We start from the raw sequence: 7,139 nt of genomic DNA, 5'->3' as shown, positions 1-7,139 counted from the left end.
GTCCTCCGCACGCTAGGCCGACGCTCTACCGCTGAGCCAACCGGCCAGGGCACTTCTTTGTCTTCTTATCATCTGTTTTTGGGTTTTTTATTTGTAGAGTTGGTTGAGTCTAGGCTTGGTGTTGTCTGCCTCCAGTTTTCAGTTGTGTTATTTCTAGGTCTTCTTGGGTTGGTTTCGGCTATTATTTGTAATCCACTTTCGAACTTAGGCAGCTTTGAAGTCTTGATTTGTTTGTTTTCTTAACAAACAAATAAATAGTCTTCTTACTGATCTCAGCAGGGGGTTTCCTTGAAACTATATCCAGGAATGTGGTGGGTGTAACCTGAGACTCTGATGGCCTCTTTAGCCAATTAATCTCTCTGGGGGCAGGGTGTTGTCTCAGCTTCAGTAGGGGGAGGTGTATCTCAGATCTCCATGGAGGCCTGAGTTACTATCCCTCCTCCCCACTTCTTGTTTTCAGCTATGTCTTGTTGCGCTGATTGGAGCTGGATAGATGTCCGGAGATCTCTGATCCGGAAGCAATTCAGCTCTGTTTTGTGAAAGGTTCAGTCCCTCTCCCAGCTATGGCCTCCTCCAGCATGGATGAGTCAGCTTTTTTAGTTTGTCTCCTTCATTCCTTAGCCCCTCACAATCTGTCCCTCTCCCTTTCCTTTCTGCTTGGGAGATAAGCTGGTCTTTTCAACACACCTCGCTCTCTGGTCGCCAGGCAAGTGGCTGTGAGCAGTAGTTTCTGCCCTTTTCCCTAGTGTGAGATCCCCTCTGGGCTCTCAGCCTCACCCCCCCTCTCCGTTCCTGTAAGCAGGGGAGATCCAGGCATTCCCTACCAGGTTTGTTGTGGCTTCTTCTTTGCTCCTTGGTTTTTGAGAGCTGTTCTTGTAGTTCAGAGTTGGTTTTTCATGCTGATTTTTCCTAAATTGATTTGTATTCCAGTTTGGTGGTGAGAGCTGGGCGTCTGTGCAACTGTCTACTCCGCTGTCATCTTTTTTCAGTCTCACACTTCTTGATATTAAGTTATACTACAAGGCCATTGTACTCAAAACAGCCTGGTACTGTCATAAGAACAGGCATAAAAATCAATGGAACAAAATAGAGAACCCAGAAATAAACCCACAACTTTATGGACAACTGATATTTGACAAAGGAGGTAAGAGCATACAATGGAGTAAAGACAGCCTTTTTAACAAATGGTGTTGGGAAAATTGGAAAGCTACCTGCAAAAAAATGAAACTAGACCATCAACTTACACCATTCACAAAAATAAACTCAAAATGGATAAAATACTTAAAAGTAAGCCATGAAACCACAAACATCTTCAAAGAAAACATAGGCAGTAAGCTCTCCGACATCTCTCACAGCAATATATTAGCTGATTTATCTCTACGGGCAAGTGAAATAAAAGACAGGATAAACAATGGGACTATATCAAACTAAAAAGCTTTTTCACAGCTAGAGACAATAAGAACAGAATAAAAAGACAAACTACACAATGGAAGAACATATTTGACAATACATCTGATAAGGGGCTATTAACCAAAATTTATGAAGAACTTGTAAAACTCAACACCAGGAAGACAAACAATCCAAACAAAAAATAGGCAAAAGAAATGAATAGACATTTCTCCAAAGAGAACATACAGATGGCCAATAGGCATATGGAAAAATGCTCAACATCACTAATCATTAGAGAAATGAGAATTAAAACCACAGCAAGATATCACCTCACATCAGTCAGAATGGTGCTCATCAACAGACCAACACAGAATAAGTGCTGACAAGGATGTGGAGAAAAGGGAACCCTTCTGCACTGCTGGTAGGAATGAAGACTGGTGCAACCACTGTGGAAAACAATATGGAGATTTCTCAAAAAATTAAAAATCAAACTGCCTTTTGACCCAGCTATCCTACTTTTTGGCATATACCCTAAGAACACCATAGCACTGTTCCAAAAGGAGAAATGCACCCCCATGTTTGTGGCAGCATTGTTCACAATAGCAAAGATCTGGAAACAGCCCAAGTGTCTGTCAGTGGATGAGTGGATTAGAAAGCTTTGGTACATATATACTATGGAATACTACTCAGCCATAAGAAATGATGACATCGGATCATTTATAACAACATGGATGGACCTTGATAATAACATTAAACTGAGAGAAATAAGTAAATCAGAAAAAATGAAGAAGTATATGATTCCATATATAGATGGGACATAAAAATGAGACTCAGAGACATGGACAAGAGTGTGGTGGTTACTGGGGTTGGGGTGGGAGGTGAAGAAGGATAGAGAGGGGGTTTGGCGAGGGTAGGTGCACAAAGAAAACCAGATAGAAGGTGACGGAAGACAATTTGACTTTGGGTGATGGATATGCAACATAATCAAATGTCAAAATAAGCTGGAGATGTTTTCTCTGAACATATGTACCCTGATTTATCAATGTCACCCCAGTAAATTGATAATAATAAAAAAATGGGCAAAATAACTGAAAAGACACTTTCCAAAGAGGACATACAGATGGCCAATAGGCATATAAAAATGTTTAACATTACCAATCATCAGAGAAATGCATATTAAAAGCACAATGAGATGCCACCTCACACCTGTCAGAATGGCACACATTAACAAATGAACACACAATAAGTGCTGGTGAGGATGTGGAGAAAAGGGAACCCTCCTGCACTACTGTTGGGAAGGCAGACTGGTGCAGCCACTGTGAAAAACAGTATGGAGATTCCTCAAAAAATTAAAAATGGAACTGTTTTTGACCCAGCTATCCACTATTAGAAATATATCCTAAGAATATCAAATAACTGATTCAAATAACTGATTCAAAAGAAGATAGGCACCCCATGTTTATTGCAGCTTTGTTTACAATAGACAAGATCTGGAAACAAGCCAAGTGTCCATCAGTGGATGAGTGAATTAAAAAGCTGTAGTACATATACACAATGAAATTCTATGCGGCAGTGAATAAGAAGGAATTCTTACCTTTTGCAACAACATGGATGGATCTGGAGAGTATTAGGCTAAGTGAAATAATCCAGGCTGAGAAAGAGAAATATCATGTGACCTCACTTATATGTGGAATCTAAGGAACAAAGTGAACTGAGGAATGAAATAGAGGCAGAGGCAGGGTCACAGGAAGCAGAAGAACAGCTGTCAGAGGGAATGGGGATGAGGGGATAAAATCAGAGAAGGTGAAGGGATTAGTGAAATTATATATACATAACACAGATATGCAGATAGCAGGATGGCAGGTCCCAGAGGGAAGGGGTGCAAGAGTTGGGGGGAGGGTTGCAAGGTGGGCATAGATAGGGACATGGCGGAGGAGGAGGACAGTGTTGTATTCAGTGGGACACTTGAATCCATATTAACACAGTAAATTAAAATTAATTATAAAAAAAGAATGGCTATCATCAATAAAATAACAAACGAGTATTGGCAAGGGTATGGAGAAAAGCGCAAAGTCACGCACTGTTGGTGGATATGCAGACTTGTGCAACCATTGTGGAAAATAATATGGAATTTCCTCAAAAAATTAAAAATAGAACTGCCTTATGACTCAGCAATTCCACTTCTGGAAATATATTTGAAACAACCTGAAACACTAATTTGAAATGTACCCTTATGGTTATTACAGCATTATTTACAATAGTGAAGATTCGAAAAGAGCCTAAGTGCCCATCAGTAGATAAGTGGATACAAATACTGTGGTACATTTTCACAGTGGAATGCTACTTTGCCTTAAAAAGGAAGAAATCTTCGTTTTTGGGACAGCATGGATGGATCTGGAGAGTATTATATAAAGGAAAATAAGTCAGGCAAAGAAAGACAAATGACATATGATTTCACTTATATGTGGAATCTAATGAACAAAACAAACAAAATAAAGACAGAGAGATACAGAAAACAGACTGACAGATGTCAGATGAGAGGATATTTGTGGGACTGGGTGAAAAGGTGAAGGGATTAAGCACCAAAAAACAAACAAACAAACAAACATAACCAACCTCAATAAACACTAGTAACAATATGATGATTACCACAGGGAAAGGGAGTGGTAGTGACAGGTGGAAGAGGGCAAAGGAAGGATAAATGGTGATGGAAGGAGACTTGACTTTCAATAAACAAATACAGACTATAGATGAGATATTATAGAATTATACACTCAAAACCTATATAATTTTACTTATGAATGTTACTCCAATAAGTTCAATAAAAATTTTAAAAATTGCATATGCCTAAAACATATTTACGTATGTATTATGATTGGGGCCATAAGGTAAACTGCATGTCTTCCTCTGTGTCATAATTGAAGTAAAATCATAAACACTGAAATAAAAGAAGTAAATTGAAGAATAAATTATTTTCTTTGGCTGTATTTAAGGACTTGAACAGAGATAAAACAATTTGTTAATGACTAAATAAGATGATAACTCAAATTTGGTGAAATTCTCACATTATAGGATTTTTTTTATATGTTTTAAGAGACCAATGCCTTTATATTGAATGAGAAATACTTATCTGTAGTTGTGATGATAATGTAATAACAATGTATGGATCAAAGATTTCTCTACCCCCAAATCCAATATACTCAAATTATTCTTTAAATGCCATATATTCAAAATAGCAACTTATGCTCTAAATAAATGATATTTTTATTTTTGCATATATTTTGCTTCATTTGAAATTGTACTCACACTTATCTAAATTAAAGATAATCAATGTTTATATCAAAAGTCTTATCACTCAATCTTGTTAGACTGGACATGGACATTATTTACTGAATACCTGGTAGTAACTATTCTGAAAATGCATTTCCTTTATTACGTATCCCCCTCAATGTCTCCACAAATTTCTCCTAATGTGGAGTTAAAGTTTAATCATTCTTTGTTGATAACATGCATTGATGTAGAGTGAACTGACCTGCTCAACTTGTTCTTCATAACATACCATTCAGAATAGATGTTCAGCCAGACTTCACCTGTCTCCCAATGTGCTGGATACACACTAGATCAGGGGTCCCCAAACTATGGCCTGCGGGCCGCATGCGTCTCCCTGAGGCCATTTATCCAGCCTCCGCCTCATTTCCAGAAGGGGGCACCTCTTTCATTGGTGGTCAATGAGAGGAGCATAGTTCCCATTGAAATACTGGTCAGTTTGTTGATTTAAATTTACTTGTTCTTTATTTTAAATATTGTATTTGTTTTGTTTTTTACTTTAAAATAAGATCTGTGCAGTGTGCATAGGGATTTGTTCATAGTTTTTTTATAGTCCAGCCCTCCAACGGCCTGAGGGACAGTGAATGAACTGGCCCCCTGTGTAAAAAGTTTGGGGACCCCTGCACTAGATGTTCTATTCACTAGCCACCTGTACTTTAGATGACATTAATTTGAATGGTGTTTAAATCCTTTTAGCAAAGACTAAAAGGATTATCTGTTATCTGTGAGGTTTAAACTTATTGCCAATTTCAGTGGTTACAAAGATAGTCATCTATTGACAGATGCTTACACAGCTTGAGCTTTTGGAGTTCATATGATTCCCAGAGCTTTATTTCAGCAATTACACTTTAGAAATAAAAAATTAGTTTGGACTATCATTTCCTTTTACGATACATCCCAAGTATAAATTAGTAGAAAAAATCCTGCCTAACAAATGCTGAGAAAACAGCAGTGACAACCATAGTAGAGCATATTGCCTTTGAACAAACATTAATTTAAAAGTTGACTACTACTCCCAAATTAATTGTCGCTGGCTCTGAACAAATCCTAAAGTGGCTTTCATCAAGGTTATCCAGACAAGGAGCCACTGATAATTTTATCTTCATTATTAATTTTCATACATGATTATGTTTAAAATGTAAAAAAAAAAATACTCTATTGTAAGGCCAGGAGCCGCCAACGTGGCCATTCACATGCAGGTTCCCATTGGATTTGGGCAGACGATAAAGAAATGGCGGAGTCAGAGGATGGGGGGCCATCCTATTTATTGGTGTCTCACCAAGACAGGCAAACCACAAAAGAAGACAAGGGAAAAGCAGAAAACCAGCTTTTCCCATGAAGGGCAAGGGATCAGGGAAGCCCCTGCAATCGTGATAGCAGGAACTGAGTGAGCAAGCTCCTGGTCTGTCCCACTTTATAGTGTAGAAAACCAAAATCCCTTAATCCAATATACAAACAAGGAAGTCTCCGATACAAAGTCACTTATCCAAGGCATAATTGGATTCCTCATGAGAGTGCACCACCCAGATCATACAATCAGTCAAGGGTGTGGGGAAAAGCTTAGTCCTAAAACCAAACCTTAGGCTACAACGACTTGGCCTGCTTATAGTCTGTCCCCCACACCCAATATAAGTCACAAGCGAGCAAACATATATGTCATATTTACAAACTTATTTGACCAACATCTATAGAGTGCTCTATGCCAACACTTTCTCTGAGAATAATGCTGAGACATCCAAGAGGCTTGCTAATGTCAGATATGTGCATATCAATGAATCAATGAAACAAATAATGACATCCCCTGAGCACCAGTTTTTCTCAAGAAGTGGAGGTCTCTAAAAAGAACCAACAAATACTTTCTTCCTCATCCAGGTTCTGCACAAATTAAGACATAAGCATGAAGAGTAGTAGTGCTGTTACTGAGGGACAGCTTGCTTTAAAGTTTGCTCCCAAGAGGAAGAGGCAGGACATACTTCATTTATTTTTACTAAATGCATCAATCTGATAAGTCATTCTACTTGGAGTTGACTGAGTTATGGTATGTAAAGAGCCCAGAAATCCCCAGGTAATTTTCCTAAGAATTTTGGTGCAAAGTAAGGAGCAGGAAGAAAGCATTCCCTCCACCCCAACACCAAGCATTGTGGGTTCCAAGCTTTTTTTTCCCCCTCTTTCTCTCTACCTCTTACTCATCTTTCTTTTCTTTTTTTGTCTTTCTTTCCTTTTTTCTTTCTTTTGTTTCTTTCTCTTTTTCCTTTTTCTTTCTTTCCTCTCTCTTCCCCTTTTCCTTCCTTCCTTCCTTCCTTCCTTCCTTCCTTCCTTCCTTCCTTCCTTCCTTCCTTCCTTCCTTCCTTCCTTCCTTCCTTCCTTCCCTTTATTTTTTTCTTTTCTTTCTTTCTTTCTTTCTTTCTTTCTTTCTTTCTTTC

Source organism: Saccopteryx leptura, chromosome 4 (genome assembly GCF_036850995.1).
Source record: "Saccopteryx leptura isolate mSacLep1 chromosome 4, mSacLep1_pri_phased_curated, whole genome shotgun sequence".
Classification (NCBI taxonomy): Eukaryota; Metazoa; Chordata; class Mammalia; order Chiroptera; family Emballonuridae; genus Saccopteryx; species Saccopteryx leptura.
Note: the sequence above shows the minus strand (reverse complement) of the source record.